Source organism: Tauraco erythrolophus, chromosome 11 (genome assembly GCF_009769465.1).
Source record: "Tauraco erythrolophus isolate bTauEry1 chromosome 11, bTauEry1.pri, whole genome shotgun sequence".
Classification (NCBI taxonomy): Eukaryota; Metazoa; Chordata; class Aves; order Musophagiformes; family Musophagidae; genus Tauraco; species Tauraco erythrolophus.
The window spans coordinates 25,923,208-25,946,263 of record NC_141475.1 but is presented as its reverse complement, the minus strand read 5'-3'; positions in this window follow the sequence as shown (position 1 = coordinate 25,946,263).

Below are 23,056 nucleotides of genomic sequence, written 5' to 3'. Positions count from 1 at the left end.
TGAATAGATTTGTGTTTACTAATGGGCACCTCAGATCTGACAAAAACAGGCAAGGACCATCAGCTAGTTAAACTGTTTTGAGAGGAAAGAGAAAACGCTGCAGAATGGTAAACCTGTGGTCATTTTTAACAGTTTTGTAATACGTCTTTCCCTTTTAAAGTAGACCTCCAACTTCCATATCTCTAATTCAATCACAGCGCTACTCTCACAGACTTCTCCATGAGCTGCACGCAAATGGCGAGAGAGAAGGGAGCCTCTGAAATCAGTAGATTTTTTTTCCAGTCATTGCTCAGGCTGCATCTGACTGCAGCTGGAAGGGTTTAGCATCCTCCCTGGCTCCCAGCCTTGGGCAGGGCTGCAAAGGGACAGCAGAAGAGCGAGAGTTATACTTACTTCATGACAGAAGACATGACCTACCAGCCCTCTAAAGCTGTTCTTTGCCTACAAGTTGGCTTAAATCCAAATTCTGCTTATCACCGAGATTAGCTGATCGTTCTCCCTCGGTGTAATTATGCAGACTTTCTCTTCCCCCTCCCCCTGCCTTCCCTTCATTATGCAATTTTACTTTTGAAGAGCTTTCCTACAGGTGACACCTGCTGTGATAGAACCTGAGGAGATAATACATCTTTACAGCTCTGCCTAGTCTGTCGTGGCAATGTAGGTAAGCAGTTGTTCAAACTGTCCTCGGAAAGCTTTCCCAGTCTCCGCAGAAATTTGGGTACACAAAAGCGCAAGACCCTTCTTCCAAGGTCACAGCAAGAAGCTTTCAAAGGCTTTCATCATCTCTCAGAGATGTTGATGCACAAGACTTTAACTTGATGAGAACGGCACCTCGTTATATCATAATCTGATGACTCCTTCAGCAATAACGCCGCGTTCGAAGGTGGTAGGACAGGTCAGAAATCTGACTACAAGGGGCCTTCAGAGAGACACATCATTATAGACTGTGACAGTGGCAGGCAATTCTTTTAAAATTATAATGCAATTTGTTGTAAAATGTTTTCAAGACCTTTACCCAGTACTGTTAAGGCAGATTCCAACAGCTCCAGGAGGCCTTCACAGTCTCATCGGGATTAAATTCAATGCTCCTGAAATGTACCTACAGCATAAGGCGATGGGGCTGCTACGCTATTTCGAGGTTGGTGGTATTTTTTCTTTTGCTTAATCGTATCATAAATGTTACGAATTCAAACTGTGAATGAGCTTGGTTATTCTACTGAAATTCACATTGATCAGCTCTGAGAGAAGCATAGAAGGTAAAGAACTAACACAGGAGGAAAAAAAGATTAACTCTTCTGGTAAACTGTTAAAACTGAGATTTCCCAGGGGAAAAAAAAAAACCAACAAATAAAACTTGCATTTAATTTGTAATTCAAAAAAGAATGAAAAAAATTCCCAAATTAAAAAAGAATTACTGACATTTGGGGAAAGAATAAGAACATTTTGCAAAAGGAATATACATTTTTGTGAAAAGAAAAATATATTCTTTCCAGTAAAACCTGTATTGCCTTGACTCCGGTGGTAACACTTTCTATGGAGCTCATAACAACCTACAAAATAAGGATGTTTTACAAATCCATGCCCATTTTCGAAATTTAACAATAAGGCACTGACTTCTGTCTCACTTTCCTTCATTTCACACTATTTTACTATTAAGTATCTCACATTATGCCAGGTCTTTCCTGGCATATTCAGTCAGAAAATTTTTTTCCGCAAAAAAGCACCAAAGAACGAAGGAAGTGAATCACATGGATAAGACATCCAGAGATTACAAACTGTTCTTCGCATGTTAAACAACCAATTCCCAACAGGCAAAATTTGAGCTGAAAGCGTGCTGAAATCTGCCTTGAAATAGTTGTCAGTTAGAAACATCTGAAACAATTATTGCAAAGCTTAATTTTATTTAACATTATTATTACCTAAAGGAGCTATTATTCCTAATTGTTTTATGATTTAACTATTGTACACTGCTTGTGCTTGATTCTGCTAGCAAAAAAATCGAGGTGAGATTATAATTGATTAAAATTTAAATGTCAATTAATTTTATGAAGCAAACATCTCCTGAATAAGAACAAATATTAATCAGAAATTTCTTCCAATAGGGACAGCTTAGGGCTCTGTATTATTTATTTTTATTTAAAATTGAGTGTCTAAGAGGAAATGTATGGGAAATAAATTATTAGGAAGAGACTAAGCGAAGGATGAAGATGAAGCCAGTGGGGTGTAACGCTCTCTCAAGACCAGCACCCTGATTCTGACTCAACATCTTTAAAGACTCAGTGTACAAAGGGGAACAGCAAGAAGATGATTTAATGCCAATCAAAATCAGTGGAAATCCTGGAGAAAAAAAGATAACAAAATAGCAATGGAAAGACTATTACAGTATAATGTAGAGATATTTAAGCCTGCTTTAAGCTACCCAGATGGTGGTGGTAGCAATCTGGAGTTCAGTTCAGGCAAAAAGAGTCTATTTTTGCAGGAGATTTTGCAGCCAGATGTGAACACCCCTGTTTGGATATTGCTGTCCTTATCTGGTTCTCACAGCAATGGTGGCAGCCACAGCTGAGCTCTGTTGTACACTTCTGGGGGTAAGGCCCCCCGTTTCACATTTGGAGAGTGTCTAGGCCTTCCAGAGAAGGAACAATTGCTGGCAAATAACTCCAAGAACCAATGGACTGAGTTTTCAAGGGCACGTAGATGAACAGTGAAATTAGACATTATTAGTCAGAAGAATAGCAAAGATGTGAAAAGTTGTCTTCCCTCTCTCATATGCACATAGTCACAGATGCACAAAATCTGTTAAAAATTATTATATTACTGCTCATTAAAATGAAGAATGATGAATTTTCGCTCTGGTAGAAAGTATTGTCTCACTTATGCCCCAAACTAAGCTACCAATAATTGGTGTTTATTAAACAAACCCTACCCGAAAAAACAGGATGAGAAAACAATATGATAATGTTACAATGTAGCTTTAGCGAAAATCTATAAAAATTTAGTCATCTCCTATCAAAGTCTTTTAGCCTGTAAGAAATACTTCAAAGGAAAGTGTAGAGTTATATGCATAATATGAATGTATTTATTTATTTCATGATAATAAAAGTATGATTCAAATGGAAAACAAATGGGAGAGAGGATTTTAGAAAATATCTACAAGGTAATTTAAAAAATATTTTGCCTCAAGGACTGAGAACTAAGAAGGCTGAAAGAAAGGAGGGTATTGTAGACTTCATCACTCCCTTCCTTTTCAAAGGACTGTAAAAAATGAATGCTATTCAAAAAGAAGGAATTTATAACACGTAACAGTATAATCTATCATGCAATAGAATGTTATTGCATTTTCCAGTATAACTATTAACTTGAAACCAGAAATACATTGAGATATATGAACAAACATTCCTATGGGGAATAGGAATCACTAACTGTTCCTATCAGCACAAAGTCTTCAAAACTTACAATTCCTAATCAAAAATGATTGTGGTTTGCCCAGAATATGACTTCCAATATGACTGGAAGATTCAGAGCCCTTCACCTTTTACTGATACAAAGATTTTTTTTCTTAGATTTTTTTCTTCCACTGCCTCTCGCACTTTAAAAATTTGGAATAATGCTGATGAGAGCAGCAGGACAGACTGGAAAACAAAGGAAAAGGAGGCTCGTCTCAAAAAAACATGGAAGGGTAAAACAGAAAATGTAAGAACAGTTTGCCATTTACAAATTGGATTTTAAAATAAGATATTTTAGAGGATTAGAGATTCCTTTTTCTAAATGTTTAATCGAGAGCAAGAAAGTTTTTAACATATTTGTTACACAATACAATAGCAAGTGCTCCAGCTTTTTAAATAAGTTTCTTTTAAGCCAGGGACTGTATGCTACTTGTTAACCTGCATAACCCATTACTTGGTCTTTGCATCAATTAACACTTCTTTGACACCTATTAAATATTTATGATTTTTTTTAAAAAAAGTATTTGAGACGAAAATATCGATTACAGTAGAAAAATACCTGAAGTCTCCTGAAATAGTGCCAATTTTATGGAGCAGCTCTGTTTGACAGACTGAATCATCTCTGATGCACAGCAAGAAATTATGGAAAGTCCTAAAATTATCTTCTGTTTCCCTAACTTGAAAGCTTCCACGTGTATTGTCAAAGCAGGATAGAATTCACACTGAAAATAAAATATTTCCTTTAGACTCCTGATTAACACAAACTTGCTTTCACAGTTTCACTGGATATGACAACAGTGCTGTGAAATTATGTGAATTGTGGAGAAGGAGAGAAAATTTAGGGCAGTGCAGAAAGTATCACCTATTTGCACTGCTGTTCAGGTCCTCCTTGAATTTCTGATGATTCTTTTGGTCACATACTTCTTCACCAGCAAGGAGGACAGTTGTTCCATAGCCTCTCAAATTTAAGAGTCAATTACTGCCACAACACAGCAATGCAAAAGGCCTTTGTCATAGACCTGTCCAGATGCTAAATGAATCTTCCCTCTCAAAACTCTCCCTGGCACCACAGCATCCTTTTAAGTCTCTTCTGGCCATCATAGATCACTGGTAAACCACAGCGACTTCCAAGGACCCTGTTAACAGAGAAAGTGTACAAGTACCTCTTGCTTGGACACCTCCAGTTTATCAGCACCATTAATTCGTTGTGGTTCTCCCCCAACGAACACAATAGTCTAGTTACAATGACAGTAAGGCTTTGGGAAGGTGCATTATCGCTCTCCTCTCCTCATGAGGAATGCACTCCAAAATAGCTGTGGCATTTTCCCCTAATAGCCTCACATTTCACTTATATTTAATTTGTTACCTGCTGTCTCTCTCAGAATCTTTTCTGCATTGCTGCTCTCTGTCCTGCTCTCCTGTATTTTATTTCTGCTTGTTATTCTTCTTTTGTGCCCCTTGAGAGAAACGCCTTGCATTTATCCACTTTCAACCACAAATCCCTGGACCTAATCCAATGTTCTGAACTCTCCAGATTTTTCTGTACACCCTCCCTTTTCCTACCCTTTGCCAGCAATATGCCTCAAGTTAGCTTTTCCAGTACACAACTTGTTTTTTTCTTCACTTCGGGCTCTCAACCATTAATTTAACTGATCAGAAGAAAGGATGAGTAGACAACAAATGCGTGCCCAGTGGCAGGCATCTGACTGAAAATCAGATCAACTTCCCATTGATTTTGCTTTTTTTCTGGAAGTCTTTGCTCTTTGGTTACCAAGGGCAGTGGCAAAGAGGACGAGAGGTAAGGACTGGTCAAGGATTTCTGCCAGCAGCAGGGCCACAAGGAACACGCAGATTTTCCTGACCATTTTCGTTCTCTAGCAGCCTTCTGAAGGGAGAAGAAAATTTAACAAAGTAAAAATAGGTTTAGATGGAAATTTATACACGTCTGATCCTATCTTCCCTCTTACATAGTTTGAAAATAAGCTATTGCTCCCTCATCGCCCATCTACAGATTATATGAAAACAGACTTTTAGGAACCACTGCGAAAGAGCTACTTATGCTGATAAGCACGACAGGTGGGAGAAGAAAGAAATTAACACATCCAGATACTCACTTTATTATTCATCACTCTCAATGATAATGATGTCAACAAGACCCTTCCCATACAGTTATTAACTGTCAGCTTCACTTTCAAAGGTGATACAGTCAAACAAACAAAAACCGAGGAATAAAGAGTCCATGATGCTATTGATAAAGTTTATAAATACTATGGAAATGAAAAAGAACACAAAACTTTTTTTTTTTTTTTTTTGTTGCTAGCATCCTTGGGACATTTTTAAAGCAGTTCTAGTGGAAATTAACAGTCTGAGTGCACAAATGTTTCTTCCTTCACCACCTCACTCAATAGTTTCAAATTACTTTACATGATTTTATATTTATTGCCTGTGCTATATTTTCTTTTGAAGCGAGTGGCATTGCCTTTCTTTGAATTACATATTTTTTACTTTAGAGATGCAGAAAATAAGACTATGGAAGAGTCATCTTCTCTTATGAAAAAATATTCTTCTCTCTGGCAAATCTGCTTAGTTTTGTTTCAAAATGAGAGCTTTTTTCCCCACTTGCTTTCCATTTCTGAAGAAAACTTCAGGTTTTTTTTTTTTTTTGCTTTTCACTCTGAATATTCATTCTGTTTGTTCAGGTATTTTAACTACCTTTGGAAGGGGCTCTTAGACATAAAATCCTGCATCTGTCTCCATAAAGGGCGAGATTTGCCGTGGCGTCCTGCATATATCCATCCTAATTCCCTGGCAGCAGTGAGAGTTTTCATTAATGCAGTACAAAGAAAGTGAAAAATCCCACACTTGTGAAAGCATTTTCTATTCATGCTGAAGAACTTTACAGTTATACACCTTCTGAGGACATGTGTATAGGAGCCAAACAATGCCAGTACAGGGGAGGAAGGGCATTCTTTGCCATGGGAATCTGGGTGAATCACTCAGTTTTTCTGTCAGTCTAAAATAAGCATCAATAAAGTGTTAGTTCCCTACTTTACAGAGTTTGTAAAATGCTTTGATATACTGATAACCCCTTCTCTGCAATTCCCAATAGTTAAGTAAATCTCTGCAAAGAATAAATTATTAGAACAGAAACTTGCCTGGGTCTTTTTTTTGCATGGAAAACATTACCGTTTTCAGAAACTCACAATAAAAGTGATGCTCTTCAATCATGGATCTAGACAGAAGCAAACAGCCAATTAAATATGATTATTATTCCAATGCTGAGTTGAGCCCCTCGAAGAAATAGGCAACTTTTGTTGAACAACAAAAAGCCACAAACACTCAAAGCTTACATTTTGGTGTAAACTTAAACAGAAAGTGTTATCATTTCCCTAAAAAAAATTTCGAATTAAGACAGTAGAATAAACTTCATGCAAAGGACAAGCAACTCTCCCCCTGTCTAATATTGCAGAGGTTTACATGTTTTCCTCTGCTTGGACTGTATTCTTCTAAAGATTTTTCCTACAAAGGGAAAAAATAAGATCTCTCTGCAGATTGATTAATAATGATGCTAAACTCATCTGGCAACATTTTATACTTTGTAAAAGACAAGTACCCTTTGCAGAGAAATATTTCCTTTGCTGGTCTTTTTTTTTTATTCCTCTCCCTTTTTTTTTTTTTTTTTTCTCTTTACAAGCTCTACCATCTAGGGAAAGAGAGTATTTTGTCTTACTGACAGTGATTGTCTTCTATGGAAAGACCTGGGAAGACAGAAAACTGAAGATGGCTGGCAGATGGAGAGAGGTAGAGACAGAAGTTTTACTACTTTTAAAGGGCCTGAAACAGGCTCCCTGCTATGATGGCATTTGATGATACAAGGGTTGCTAAAGAACCATCACCTTCTGGAAGATAAGTAAGTGCTCTTGCCACTGCAGAGCTCTGTAAAATCATAACTCCTAGGACACAGGTGGTACCACTGCAATTATGAGCACTAAAACAGGGTAAAGCTGGCAAAGTTACTGAAGCCTCCTGCAAACCAGTGGGCCAGGGGGCTTCAGCTGAGCTTCAGGCACGGCTTAGAAGTGACTTCTCAGCTTTTGGTCTCTGAGCTGCTGCTTCTACTTGTACAAATAGCCCCTCCATCTTCAAGAAGTCTGCAGCAAAGCTGCTCTTTCTCTAAGGGAAATTAAATATTCCCAATACAAGGGTCTAGAATGACTAGCTGGGTCATCCCAAACAGCTTTTTAACAGCCAGAAGCCTGATAAACAAAATTGGTTACTTGGAATAGGCAAAACCCACTTTTCCATAGCCCAAGCAGAGCTTTAAAGACAAGCACGTTGATTCAAGACTCAACCTAAACACCCTTCATACGGGGCAGAAGGTGGAAGAGATGGTATTAACAGTTCTGTGTGAGCTGTTGATGTGCACCACCACTCGCCGTGCTGCTACGGGACCACCCGGGGTTTCTGCAGGCACTGAGCTTTGGGGTGGTTTTCAGTGGGGAGTCACTAAAGCGGATGGAGCTGGCAGGCACTTAGAAGCTCGTTTCCAAGAGGTACATCGATGCACACGAGGCCTGTGAGTTATTTGAATCTGTCAGTGTCTTAACTGTCACTGACTCTGCTGAGGTTTCTTTTCAGGGAGTGATAGATTTAGCAAGCAGCTCAAGAAGGAGAAAATCGCTTCTGTTTCCTCCCTTCCTTCACCCTTGTACATCCTGCTGTTTGTACTGCAATAAACGAAGAGAACATTAAAATACCTCTTATTAATCTCCCACCTTTCACAAGTGACTTAATGTTCTACAAGCTAAGGCAGTGACTGCTGACAACGTGTTAGGGAACATGGAAGAGGACTCTTCCACTGCATTTAAAACAATATTCTTCCAAAAACAATCAGGAACAAAAACGAGCTAAAGAAGAATGACAGCAATCAGTATTTTCCTTATTATATGTTAGTATTTGCTGTCACTGCTTGGGTGCAATGACACTTCTTTAGCATGGGGCCTCTGGTGAGACACACCATGGCAGGACCAGTTAATGGTAAAAGCAGGGGTCACAGCTAGGAAAGGAAAAATTAGTGCAGCAGTCTTGAGGGCTGATCTCAAGATAACGCAAAAACATTACAGTTCCAGATAATGATGGTGATTCAAAGAGCAAAGAGAAGCAATTAAAAAACTCCAGTTGCAAGTTGAGGAGAAATAATAGAACAGAGGCAACACAAATATAACCCATCCTTTTCTTGTACATTCAGCAACTTCTTACTCCTCCTTTTCAATGCCTTGACAAGATCTACACCTCTGCTTTAGAGTTGAGAGTCTGAAATTGCCATCTAAACTGTTTCCAACCAAACCTGTGAATGCTGTAGGACATGACAGGGGAAATGATGCATTGACTTTATCTAACGCACTGGTATTTATGGTCTGGTCTTTTAGAGCAGAGACGATTTCAGTGACTTTTTTTAAAAAGAGAGAGCTGTAGGAGTTGGTAATCTTGCTTCTGAACAATATGAAGTGGCTGGCACTGGAGTCATTCCAGGAGAATCAGCATTTTTCCCTCCTTTAGTGAAGATTTTTTTAAAACCAAAACACCTTACAGTACAACTGACAACTGTCCCAGCTCTGCAGACTTCTCACACTGCAGTACCTATACCAAGCCATGAATATTCAGAATATGTTCTGGGGATATTCTTGATCTCTTTTTACATAAGAGAATAGGGTACACTAAAAGTTCTGGTGCTGAGACGTATTATTATTTGTATTTTACCAGTAGGTCCTAACCATGAGCTACCACGTAAAGCACTGTGATACCCAACTAGGGAATATGGCTGAGACTGTTCTTGATTACCTGCAGTCTAAGCCGCCTACACAAAGTATTGTAGGAGAGTCTGAGCTCAAATTTCCATTGTCCAACTCTCGTACACCAGTCACAACTAAACTGCTTTCCTGCCATAAAGTATGGTCTTCCTCTAACATAAGCTGTTAAGTGTAATGTTTCAACAAGATTAGTCTCTTCGCCTTACTCTCTAATGCCTTTTATTTTTTCTGTAACATGTCAGAGAAAAGTGATGTACATTTACTATCTTGTGAGGTGAGTATGTAGTGTTTCTCCAAAAAAAAAAAAAATCCTAAGAAGTACTCCTTCTTTCCCTACTTCTGATTATGGCCAGGTTTCGAGAAAGTAATGAAGCCTATCATAAGCAGTAATTTATTCAGAGAAGGTTGAAAGTTAAAAATCATAGCTTAGGTCCTTTCTGAAAGTCTATTTCAGTTATATTTGTCTGCTATAAAGACGAGGTGGCAGCAGTCTCTACATGCCCAAGCACTCTGTCCTGTTGCCTTTCTTCTTCACAAAGATTTTGATCTGTACCTGTGATTTCACCTCTCCTACAGACCTCAGCAGAATTCGTAGGGTACATTCTGCACACGGAAAAAAATACTGTGGTTGAAGTACTGTTCTATTCATCATTGCTGCACATTTCATATTTTTACATTTAAATACTTGAATGAGGATGGAATATTTGACAGTAGATCAATTTCAACTGAAATTAAGAGTTTTAATCCTACTACTACTTTTTGCTCCACATTCCTATCCTAGTATTATAATAGTAGTCAACAATACCATAACATACTTTGCCTTCAAAATTCCATGTCACTTTTCACCAGAGATATCACACAGTACTCTTCAGACAAAGTTCTTCAGGAGACAAAATGGCAAACATCTAAGTTTAATTCCATGCTGTGACATTTTGGAAAATGCAAAGGCCATGTTGATACCATGTCCTTTTTAATACTCTAAGCTCAGACCTCAAAATATTACGTATAACTGTTCTTCAGGAGACTCTGATCTTTCTTAATTTTTTGGCAATACTTATGGAGATCTAGGTCTGGATTAATTTTACTTTATTTTGTATAGGAAGAGAGGGATGGAAGGAAGAAGTAGTGTTTTGGTTAAATGAAAATTCATGATATATGATGAGTTGTGTGTGATGTCCTCCTACAAGAGTAGGAGGTCTTTAAAGGAGTCCTTTCACCTTCTTCAGTCAATATATAACCTTAGTGTTATAATGAACTGCATACACACTTTAAGAGGACTTATTTTCCTAAAAGGCAACATTGACATTTTATAGAGCAGTCCTAGTCCATCAATTAAATAGATGTTGAATTATAGTCAAAAAACCCAAAAAAACCCCACCACCAGCCCTCTCTCAAACCCACCCCCTCACCTCCAAACTTCTCATAGAGATTAGGACACTCTTATAGAGTAAAAGTTTTCTCAGTATTTCCCTGGGGGTAACACACAATCTAAATGAATCATGTAAAACAGAGAAACATTTTCAGTATTCACATAACTTTAATTAGAGGAAAACTCTAACTCACCACACATTTCATAGTGCTAACGCTCCATAATCTCTCAAGTGCAGACCAGTATCCCATGCCCAGCACTGGCAGCTTTCCAATCATTTCTCTTAAAGATCTTAAACTGTTTTGAAGGATGTGTGTCAGTGTGCTACTGAACACTTTTAGCATTTACTCAGGAACCCCTGTAACCCCTGGGAAGAGGAAGGAGAGGGAAGAAGGGTTGTTCACTGACACATTGACGCAGAACGATTTGTTACTGTGTTTTTCATTCCAGCATATTGACATTAGACCACAAACCATAAACTTAACAGAATGTGTGTGTCAATATTCTGGGTATAAAGTTTAGCACCAGGGAGATTAATATTATTATCAACATCGAATTAGTAGCTCCATATAGAGACTTAATATGATGGAAATAATTCAGTCAACAGAATGAATAAGGACAATGAAGAATAAAACTCTGAGTATTTAAGGCTTTCCACCCCAAATTGAGCATTCAAGGGCATTCGTGCTTCTGTTGGATGTGATCAAAAAAAAAAAAAAACAGAGGAAGAAGAAGTAGGAGGTAATATGAATCATCTTACCAAGAGCTACAGGTGGCCACATAGAACAATTTAGGCAGGAAGGGATCTCTGCAGGTCATCTGATCCACTCCCTCTCTCAAAGCAGGGCTAACTTTGAAGTTAAATCAGGTCACATCTAGTAACAGTTTGAGCATCTGCAAAGACAGAGATGCATCAGCCTCTGCAGACCACTGTTCCATCACCACTCCCACCACCACAGTGCTGATTTAGTTGCCTGTTCACCCCATTGAATTGCTGGGTTAAGAATGGAGGACAGCATTCCAGGGGCTGTTGCAAACTTGAAACTCTTAGAGGTTAGGCATTTTTCGAAATTCCAGTATCAGAATAAACAAGCTTAGAGTAAGAAACCTCACAGCAGACTGTTGTATTTTTATGTTTAGCAGGAAAATAAATCAAATTCCAGTCTTACCATGGTCAAAGGAAAAAAAAATTCTTTGACCAAAGATATTATTCTCCTAAAAACACTGCTAATTCTCCAGAGTTGCATAAACATTTATTCAGAAACAGAACTATTATACCATGACCAAATAAAATAATTTTGTGTGTTTAGAAGAAAATCCTTTAAATATACATGGCTATGCAAAACAAGCAGCATTCTATTAAATGGATTTCCTTTTAGTGACTAAATTTTTGAAGATTTGACGGTACAAATAACTGATTTTCAATGACAGAATATATCTTTCTTGTGTCTGATTAGCTGTTGCTATTATTTATAGCTTTGTGCATGTGATAGAAACATAGAGAAGACAACATGAATCTTTCTGCCTCTGTTGACAGGCCAACTAATCCATTACTAAGTCTCCTCCATTCTTATTCCACTTACCTGTAAACCAATAGTGTCAGTGCTGAATTATATTTGATATTGGAACTATTGATGAATTGCAAAGGTTAAAATTAAAGTGTGATTTATGTTGTGATCAGCAGCACGGTGTTAGAGCACCAAGTGATCTGTGCAAAATTATAACCATAAATACACTTCAGGCTTTGCTTTAGAACCTCTGCCAACCAGCTCTACACCTTTTTTTGCTGTTGTTTCATTCTCTCTGTCTCTCTTTCCCCTTTCTGATAATGTAGCAAAAGAAATGCAAATAATTTGCTGATAAAGATCATAAGCTCCCTGGTTTTGACGACTTTCTGAACAGAAGGGTGTTACTCTATTTCACAGGAGACTCATCTGAAATACTACATTAACCTTTGGAGAAAACATTGAGTGGTACAACACGTACTAAGTTTCTTGTTTGACAAAGGCTACAGTTTACAAAATTCCTGGTATAATTCATTGCAGTTCAGTAATGCTGAACATCTTACTAGTGTAAAAAATACTTAGCAAATGAAAGAATTATTTCCTCAAACTGGAATAAAAAGTGCCCCTATCTATAAGCCTCTGCTTGCTTCATGTAGTGCTGTTTTCAGATATGTTCAGCAAAAGTGAATGGTCCATTTTCTATACACGATCTGTACTTTGTAAGGAAGAATTCCTAAAATAACTTTCTGTTTCTCAGAAGGTTAGAAATCCTGAATATTATCCTACCAATATCTCCCATTTTTGTATCCTCTTGCACTTCAGGAGCAGAACCAACAATGCAAGTCCCAAAATACCTCTAACACAGGCTAATCCTGCAGATCTGCACCTTCAGCCTCAGGGAGTAAAGGTTAATGAAATCTCTTGCCTCAGCACGTCTCCCACTCCATACTGCATAACAAAAGTGAACTTCAAATGCAATCTTCTGCGTGTACTTATGCAGATATCTTCAGCCAATTCCTCCACGGCACAATATTGGAGCACTGTGTGGCCTCGGTGTGTGGATTACAACTGTTGAAAAAAAAGTTGGAAAAAGGCAAACTACAAATTTGTAGGAACAGCAAAGCCAACCCTATTATCCCTTTCCTTCCCAAACACGTGCTATTTAGAACCTGAGCAGAGAGCACAGACTAAAAATTTGCGAGGAAACAATGCAATACTCACTCATCTCTCACCCTGGATGGCAAAGGTGTATCAAAAAGTTTCATGAGGAGGTCTTTGCAGAATAAAAATGAACCAAAGTCCCAGGCTGTTTAATTCCTGAATCTGCTACTGAAGAACCCTTTTAATAGTCTAATCCCCGTGATGCTGAAAGTCAGGATTTCCCGTAGTGAAAAGCACAGCAAGCGGCAGGCGTAGCACCGAGCATGACTTCGAGTGGCTGGGAGAGCAGAATTTCTAAAGCTCTCACTGAAATCTTAAAGAAATATCTCTCCTGATACTTTAATGCTTTCATCTTGCTGAAATACATGCTTGACTTTCCTGGAGTAATTTAGTGCTTATTTAATAAAGAAGCAACCTCTACTGGAGAGCAACCCGAAGGGATGGATTCGTTAGCATGGTCCTGTTTTAATTGGTTACACAGAGACTTTGTACTTCTACAGCTCATGTAGGAAACGTAGAAGCAATGACAAATGAATAAATTCAAACTAAACAAAAACTATTTATTTCTCTGTTTACAGTTTCTAGTCACAGAAAATGTTTGTTGTGTCTATTAATCCTTTCATTCTATATGCCAAGAATGTGTTATTTCATATACTGCTCCTCAAATACTGGTCCACCCCTTCCTCATAGTGAAGAAATAATTTTTTCCATTAAAAATGCTGCCTTGTGGTCTTTTGAGGTTTCAAGGCCAGTTAATCTGCTGTTCTCAGGTTATCTGATTAAAGGGACTGGATGGCTCTTTGTTAGACAACGGGAAAATGGAAATATATGACAAAGTATCTATCTATCTATGCATCTGCCCTAGTTTAATTGCAGAAAAATATCACCACACCTGAAAGATAAGAGTCCAGCAGAAAGAAAGCCTGTGTCACAGGGTAAAATTAATTCACTCCCAGTTAAGTGCAACTCCAAAAATTTGTGTCTGATTTTCAGACATTTGCAATTTTTCATCCAAAACCAGAATATTATCTACAATCACATAGGAAAAATTCAAAGCACTGACCTTCGTAAATATTACTAGGAGCTTTGCCTGACTTTAGCCCTAATGAGAAGATGAAGTGAGAGTCATAATTTGAGACAAATTGTGAAGAGACAGAGTGGCTGAGTAACCCAGAAAGGATTTGCAAGTCCCCACTGAAGAGCTGTCTCACCAATTCTGGGACTGTTATCACCCCATTGTCATTTACAGTGCCTAACTGGAGCTCGTCATACAAAGGGACATTCAGACATTTAAACCTGGTAATCACGATACTTTCAGTACCTCGAAGATTAGAAAAAAACTTAGAATTTCCCTGGTAGTGAGTTCTTCTGTGTGATCCCCTCAATGAATGAATCCAGATTTCAGCTACATAAGCATCCAGAAGCAAGATGGAAGCTTTGTTTTCCTCCAATCTATTACACTGTTGGTCAGAATATTTTATAAATATACTTATGACAAAGTATCTATCTATCTATGCATCAGCCCTAGTTTAATTGCAGAAAAATATCACTGTTATGTTTAGATTTATAATTTTCTGTCTAATGATATATACATTAAAAATTAACTGACTGTGAATCATTCAGATATTAGTTATTCAAACATGTAATGGCAGGAACTGAAAGACAGCATGTAGACAGAGTAGAAACTGATGCCTGATTATTTTAAAGATCCATAAGTAGTCTGGTACACTAAGCAGCTTGTTAAAATCTACTAACATATTTGTACAAGTTGGGGTTTTGTGGTGGTGGGAAAAATTTTTGCAAATGTGATGCAAAAAATAATTTTCAGAACAGAAGAAACAATGCTTTTTTTTTTCTTTTCCAGTGCTGGGAAATACTGTTTTAGGTTTATATATATCTCAGTGCTTTAGAAATAAAGGGCACATTTCAGGGAAAAATTGTTGTGACATTGAGGGGAGGGCGGGGGAGAGGGGAAAATCACTGCACAAAATGGTTGAAAACACACCTAATTGTTTAAATGCCAGGGTTCTACACAGTAAAATGGCTGTTCTCTTTAGCAGCAATAGACTTTTTCCCATGTCATTGCAGATCAGAATGACAAATATATTCCATGATTCTGAAGCCAAATCTTGTCATCCCCATTCACGCTGAGCAATACCTTATTTTGGTAAGCCTGCTTGCTGGATGCAGTTCAAGAACATTTGACAAAGGATGGTGGCATGTCTATTTTCACATGTGTTGAATGCCTCAACTGATTTCAGAAGAATAACCCAGTGGTTATGGAAAATTGCCCAAGCAAAGGCTTTTCACATCACTTCTCTGAGGAGTGCCGGTATTTCCCAAAAGTGCACTCCAACAATTGTCAGTGAACATCTTTGAGACTCCCACTTGTATTAATGAAACTGCACAGCATGAGCAAAAAGCTTGTTTAGTCCTATCCAACATTTCTTTCAAGAGACTGAACATATTCCGTTCACTTTAGAGCAGTGTTTCATTGTGGGGATTCATTGGAGACATGATTAATAACCATTATCCTGTCCATATTAAAGAGGATCTTGTAGGTGAAGAGAAAGATTATATGTACTTCTTAAAATTACGTCGTAATGAATTCAGTTTGATTTAGCAATCGATTTCATTTCAATTTTCTGGAAATTTTACAAGCTGTCATTTCTTTGTCTTTTTGTTTGGTCTTTGATTACAGGAGTTGTGAAAACAATAGCTAAAATAAAGATATGTGGAAAGGAGTATTTTCCAAATACACATTTTAAAATTTAAACTACTTCTCAGTCTAATAAGGGGTAGTTTTTGTTTATTTTTCTGTAAAGGAAAAATGCTGGTCACCAAAACGAAGCATCTTTTGCATTAGTGAATTTCCATTTCTCTTCTAGATAGTGCAGATTCGTGAGAAGGATTTCTAGTAACTTATACACAGGATAAGAGACCTCTGTTCCCAGCCTACAGGCAGGTTGAGTCCAATTTTATATTTTTCCTACTTCTATCATCACAGAGGTTTCCTAGCAAAGAATGTGCATACATTAGCTTTATCTGTTCAATTAAACATATACCTGAGATGAGACACAATGGAGGTATCTCTGGTGGTATGGTCTCTCTACCAGAAGTTGGAAGCAAGAAAAAGAGCAAAATTCCTCTAACCAAAACCTCCTTCAGGTTTAGGATAAACTCATAAATCTAAACTCTATCTATAGGTTAGAATAAGAAGCATACATGACTGAGAAAAAACAAACGGAAAGGATTTTTTGTATAAAGAAGGAATTAACAAAAGTTTCCTTCTATTTGTTTTAGATTATTTTATTCAGGATATGAAACAGCACAACAGCATTAGTCTATCTTTTCAGAGCAAGCCCACAGCGCACAAAAACTGGAGGAAGTTTATAGTGAATATAAATGAACTAAAAATTTCTCTCTTAGTCTAACCAAGATTGTTCCTCGAATTGCACAAACGCCCACAGCGTAATGGTAATATTATTTATATGAACTTCCTAATATGGAAGCCCAGTAAAATGACACGATTAAAAAAGTAAACAATAGGGTTTTTTCCGAAGTTGCTGCTTTAACTGCATTGATTAGCAATTCATCATCCTATTTAAAATTCAATATTAACAAAATTATAATAGATCAGCCTTCCTCTGAAATCAATTCCATAGTCATAGCCATGCCCTATTATGAAGTAATGGCAATATTAATTCTATTCTGCCAAATGTAAATTGACTGATTTATCACGCCACTACACAGTTGTACTGCTCCTTCAATTTGTTTTCAAAATAAAAGGAGGCAAAAAAAGAAAGCCTCATGTTACAACTACCCATTTTTGTTTTAAAAAGCACTGGAATTTGTACAGTCAATCCATATAAACTGTAACAAAGTATTTTAATAAAGGAGTCAGAACCATCTGCTCTGATATTGTAAGTCACTGTGGTTTCTCTGACTTCAGCCTTTCTAATAGCTTCTGAGATTGGCTGGTTTTCATATCAAGTGAGAATCTAGCCCTCAATTTCTGTTACATTTCAGGTAGCAATTTAGTAATTATAATGCAGAACTGAGAAAGAGTCAACATTAGATTTTGTTCCTGCTTCAAGGCTAACTTGCTGGCATGACATCAGCGTTTTGCTTTACGGTAAAAAGATACCATATGAAGATATTTTAGGAATTTTTTGAGATTTAATCAAAAAAAAAACCCTGTAAAACAGCCTCAGATTTCTAAACAAAGCATGGGTGTTTAGAGAGATTCTCACCATCATTCTCTCATTAAAAATTTTGCAGACCAAATGTCACTCTCAGCAGTCTCTAGCAACCCAATGGCACAAGTTAAACTGACTGGAGCTACGTTAGCAAACCCAAAGCATCAACAAAACAGAGTCTGGCTGGATCAAAGGTATCTGCCAAACGAAGGGGAGAAAAACCACAAAACCCTCTCGCCGGAGCACGCAGTCACATAACTGATTTAAACCGCTTGCAGCCAGCTGGAACTGTGGCGTAGATAAGGTTCTTGCCATGCTGAACCAGTTTGCACTCAACTGTTTTTAAAACCTGCCAGTTATAAATCCTTTACATCACACAGATTTTTTCCTACTTGAAATATGGGGAAAACTCCTTTGGCTACAAGTAAGGAGCTGCTGCAGCCACTGCCACCACCCACCTGCTGCAAAATGGAAAAAGAAACCCATCATCAGCATTCAGAAACAAAGTACTTCGCCTGAATTAACTTCTAGAAATAAACCACGGTTCTTACTGTTTACAAAACACTTCGCCTGCTCCAAGTTTCAGCAGTCGCTAATTGCTGCTGTGAATAATCTTTTACAGGCCATTTTCATATTCTGTAAATCTGTCTCTTACCCCCACTGATTGCATATCTAATTTACTGTGAACAGAAGCAGCTAATAATACTACATCTGCTAAAGTAGCTGAGATGCATGAAAAAGACCAACCGTTAATGTTTTGTATTATTTAGCTTTTTAAGGTTTTTGACTGCTGGCGTTATGCAAAATAGAGTCATTTTAGTCATGGCTTTGGTAGCTGCTAAATTTTCACAAGGTCATGCTACATGGCCTGGAGCATCTCTAAATAATGATAAAAAAGTCAAAATAAAAGTATTTGGCTTATAATTATGTAAGATGCACTCTAAGCTAACCTCAAATGATAACATGTATTAAACTTAAATAAGACCCTGGATTTTTGGCAGGCGCTTCAGGGGTTCATGTGATGCTGTGAAAAATAAGCAGAAGGGCAATTATAAAAAAGCTATAAGAACTACTTTTTGGCTATAATGTTGGCCCTGTGTTACTTTGTGTTTGTTTCACATGTTTTTTTTCCTAATGATTCCTAACAGGAGGTATGCCCAGTCTACTGAAAATACCTAATCCATGCTTCCGAAGTCCAGGACAACTTCAGAAGAGTCCAGAAAAAACCCAACTTTGACATTTTTGAACCACAACTAAGTGCACAGGACTGCAATCACTGAGTAATTCTTGTCAGAAAACTTTTGAAAGTGTATGCCTTCTGATAGATTTGCAAGACCTTTGTTTTAGCCCTGGAACATTTTTTCCTCATGGAACCTGAAAATAACAGACACAACAACAAAATATAGTATAGCTTTAAAAACGTGCAAGAAAAGATAGCAAAAAGGAATAAAGGAAAATTATTGGGAAACAAATTCAAGCTAAATTAGTAATAAAAACAAAAAAAAAAAAAAAAGAAAAAGGAAATAAACCACAGTGGCTTCTGTGTTCTAGTTCAGCATACAGCCCCGGCGTCTGCATTTCTCCTAGATAGCTTTCAAAAAACTGCTTTCTAGCAAATTTATTAAAAAAAACAAAAACAAACCAAGCAGAGCCCTGCATTGATTTTCCTAGAATGTCTGTGCAGTAGCAGCGAGACAGAAAGAGGTGATGTGACTCATCAATGGGTACTTTGACCGTCTGCTCTGTAGGACAGACATATCCTGAAGGTCTCCTCGCCGCCTGCTCCCGGCCCTCCTTCCCTCCGAGATATTTGAGTTCTCTTCAAAAAGGACTGACCTTACAGGAGGTTTTAAGAGATAGAAAACCTTTGTGCTATCTGTATTTGCTCTCTGAATGTCATGATGGAGAGCCAATTTAGTTTTAAAAGCACTGAATCCATTATTATCTGCCAACAGTACATGAAACATGGTGGCAGGAGGCAAGCTGGTGAGATTTACAGCGCGGAAATGAGAAAATTTCCCATGAAGCTGACTCAGTTTTATAATATCTCTAGAACTTATAGCTCATCAACTGGTGTACAGTAATTGTCTAAATGAGTACTTCTGTCTCCACGGCGTCTGCAGGTCAATGGGGTAATTTTCCCGTGGGGCAAAGGGGAGCATGGCTGCTGCACGCACATGGGCAGCTCAAGCTGTAACCCATTTCTTTTGTGAGCGGTGACTTTGTGAGTGACACTTTAAGTGCACAACCATTTGTCTTAAACTTGCAAATAACGCATTCAAATGTTCCAAGGTATTTTATGCAAAAGCTATAGAGTCGTTTGTAATTAAAGAGCCCATTTATATCCATTTTCATCTGTTTTGACCTTACTTGAAAATCACTTCATTAAAAAAAGAAGGGAAAAAAGCTGTTAATCCTAAAGTGCTCTGGAAAGTAACAGAAATATCAAGTTGAAGATAACTTTCCTCTTTAGTTTGCTACCACACACACTTGTAGTCTCAAAGTGTGGCAAGAGTCCTCCATTGCCCTACAAAACATTTGTGTGATGAATTTACTGCTCACTGGCAGATTGAATTTAAGCCTTTACATAGTACCTAGAATCTTTCCAGTGACTTTGATGGGTATGGATCAGATGGATACCACTCATTTCCATTTTAGCCCCTCCTTCTTGTAAAAAAAGTAGGTTAAATTACTGAACTATTTAAAAATGTTACCTTTCTGCCTGGCAAAGTGAACATGGCTAAACTGTAGGAGGAGAAACGTGCTCTTGATCAGCTTATATAGAATCATAGAATGGTTTGGGTTGGAAGGGACCTCAAAGATCATCTAGTTCCAACTCCCCTGCCATGGGCAGGGAAATCCTCCACTACACCAGGTTGCCCAAAGACCATCCAACCTGGCCTTGGATATGCTTCTAACAATAATCAAAATGATAAAAAGTCAGTGTGAATAAAACTGATGAACTGAAGAAGTCTTGCCATTGAGGCAAAAAGCATGTCAGGAGAAGAGAATTTTTTGCCAAAACCAGCATTTCACTCAAGCAAAGGGTGAAGCTGAAGTTACTACTTACAGTGCATTTGCATAACCTTCTGAAGGGTTAATGTTAACCTTCTGTATTTCCGACAGTAAAGTTCTTCCAAAGCTGTAAGACATAACATACAAAACCAGCAGCCCTTAATAATTTACTGTAAGGCATAACGTACAAAACCAGCAGCCCTTAATAATTTACAGTGATACTTCTATAGAAGTTGCAGTCCATCACTTGGAACAATGTGCCATAAGCACCCAAAGATCAAAACTTCAGCAAGGTATGCTAGTGCTACCTCATCTTAAACTGAAAAAAAAAAAAAAAAAATTTGTGAAACAGAGATGATATCTAACTAGTAACGACTGAAGAGATTAACAGAAAAAGGAGAAGAGAATCTGAGTTGTCTGACATAATTGTGTGAAGGTGGTTTTGTGTCTCAGATCTATAAAGATGGTAGCTTTGGAAGAAAATACCCTGAACGAGTTCTGCAAGCTGTGGATATCACCTAGAAAAGCTATCTCAAAGTCTTAGGTTAATATTTTAAACTCAATCTGGCAGAGAGGTTCATGTGTAGAAACGACGTGCAGCAGCTGGCCATGTGTGTGACAGCATCGGTGGCGCTCAGATGACACACAGACAACGTGACATGAGAAGCAGAAACCTGAATAGCCTGGTACAAATTAAGCTGGGGGGTTCTAAGGCACTTCCCATAGAAGTCTGAGTGATAAGTCATGTCAGAATAAGCCCAGGAGTAAGTTTTTTGGGAAGAAACTCAAATCCCACAGTGCTCTAAGACCATGAAGTGCATCCTAGAATTCAACTGCTCTGCACGGCAGACATAGTCCCTGGCACAGCTGAATGGAGCGTGATGTGAACACGATCCTTCCCTCACGTTAAAAGGAGCCCGTAAGCAAGTACAGCTCTGTGAACCCACCAGGGAAGATTGTTCTGCAGCACAAGTCCATGGGAGTGTGGCAAATACAGGGTCTGTTACCATGAACAACCATGCAAAGGTTGTCAGCGGTCCTGTTTGGAGTGTATTGCTTTCTTTTCTACAGGAATATACCAGTATGCAGCAGAATTCTGTTTTCCAAAGGCAAAATACCCTAAACATCACGTAGTACGCCTGTTTTCCTGCTCCAGTAAAAACTCATCCATTCCCTACCATTTCAAGTGTTGGCAATAAGGCAACACTCATTTCCTACAAGGCACTAGTTACGACCAAAACCACACCGTTGCTACACTAACTGGAAATGACTGAAGGTACAACCATTGCATTAATACTTCAATTTATTCCAGCTGGATCTTTGCCTATAGGCTAAAAACACCTAAGCACGAGTCTAATGCGCTTTCCATGGGTGCCTTGAGAGCACACCTACCGACAGACTCTCATTTTAAACTAACTCATCTCCTGAGAGGGGAGTAGGCAGAATGCACCATTTTCCCTTTAGGCTATTTAACCAGATATTTTTCTGGCATCCAAGACAGGTTTTCAGTCAGTTTGCAATGAAGCTACATGCTGTCACTGTCATACCACTATGTACTTGCATTTTATTTAGAGCTGGTGGAACTATGTATAGCTGACTTGAAGCTCTCCTTCTGGATTGCAGACAAGCAGTCAAATATGACATAAGGATATGGAGCTTTTGGAGTGGGTCCAGAGGAGGACCATGAAGATGATCTGAGGGCTGGAGCACCTCTCCTATGAAGACAGGCTGAGAGAGTTGAGGTGGTTCAGCCTGGAGAAGAGAAGGCTCTGGGGAGACCTTCTAGCAGCCTTCCAGTACCTACAGGGGCTACAAGAAAGCTGGAGAGGGGCTTTTTACAACATGTAGTGACAGGACAAGGGGCAATGGCTTTAAACTGAAAGAGAGTAGATTTAGATTAGATATAAGGAAGAAATTTTTCACTCTGAGGGTGGTGAAGCACTGGAGCAGGTTGCCCAGAGAAGCTGCAGCTGCCCCATCCCTGGAAGTGTTCAAGGCCAGGTTGGATGGGGCTTTGAGTAGCCTGGTGTAGGGGAAGGTGTTCCTGCCCATGGCAGGTGGTTTGGAACCAGATAATCTTTAAGGTCCTTCCAATAAAAACCATTCTATGATTCTATGAAATATACTTATGAGCTTTGGAAAATTTGACTGCATGTATGTCCCAGCTTACCTGAAAAGCTTGGTGAACTATGGGGAAAAACCCTGTGAAATCATCACATACAGTGAAAATTTTGCTTCTCAGTCTTGCCTGTATTTTGTAACCTTCCTGGGGCACATTTGTTGTAATTCACACTTAGCAATTAATTCACTGGAATTGAACTGGCAAGCAGGCACACTCTATTTATATTTAATCCACAAACTCCTGAACGTTGATATATGTCAGCAAATCAAATGTAAATGCAAGGTAATATGTAATCTGTGAAAGCTGAGGAAAATTATCAAGTGACATACATTACCACGCGAAATAACTAAATCAAACACAATTCCTTCCAAATGAACAGAGATGAGCGCACTGCACTGAATTTAACACGTCCAGCAATTCAACAAAGAC